The 720-nt window shown below is 38.6% G+C and overlaps 1 long non-coding RNA gene across 1 annotated transcript in view; it reads right to left on the bottom strand.

Annotated features, from left to right (window-relative positions):
• The window catches only part of LOC107704445 (uncharacterized), a 5033-nt gene that overhangs the window by 3552 nt on the left and 761 nt on the right, over positions 1–720 (bottom strand). The gene's annotated exons all lie outside the window — the stretch shown is intronic.

Below are 720 nucleotides of genomic sequence, written 5' to 3'. Positions count from 1 at the left end.
TATGTACTTGCTCAAATATTGATTTCGGATCATTTTTAACCAAAAAAAGTTACGGACTGCAGCTTTAAAGCAAGTATAAACAACAATGGTGAATAAGAGAGCATAAATATGGCAATACTAATGAACAACAATACTTGTATTCTCAGCGCCATTGTAGGATAGTGTCCACAGTAGCTGCACAATTTACAAAAGCAATGCAGAAATGCATAACCCTCCATGATCCAGCAGTTTTGGTTTAATTACTGGTCTTGACCAACTGAACTGGTGCAATCTGTGATTACAAGTAAGCTGGGTTGTACACTGGTTGAGGTGAGGTATAGTCTGTTGGCAGCGATGACTGTAGAGGGTACATGGCCTGACCACCATCATACGCAACCTGGATGGGAACAGGATGCCCTGGACCTACTGGAAAACAAAGACAGCAATCATTTTGATGGTTTGCCATCTTGGCTCAAATAGTCTTTGGTCATCTCGTTTGTAGATCTTACCAGCCTCCTGATATGAGGGTGGTGGTCCAGTTGGCGTCGGTTGGCCTCCGCAGGGTTGGGCAAAGATACATCAAAATGTATTTTTAAATTAAATACCAAATACCTTAATTTTAAGTGTATCAAAATAAACTACAAAATACAGCAGCCACACCAAGTATCAAAATAAACTACTGTATTTTTGTATTTTAAAAATACTAAAAAATACTTTTACAAGGGAGCATGAAATTTCTTC

This window comes from Sinocyclocheilus anshuiensis, unplaced genomic scaffold, assembly GCF_001515605.1.
Source record: "Sinocyclocheilus anshuiensis isolate Anshui unplaced genomic scaffold, SAMN03320099.WGS_v1.1 scaffold1546, whole genome shotgun sequence".
NCBI lineage: Eukaryota > Metazoa > Chordata > Actinopteri > Cypriniformes > Cyprinidae > Sinocyclocheilus > Sinocyclocheilus anshuiensis.
This window is presented reverse-complemented; position numbering and strand designations above follow the sequence as displayed.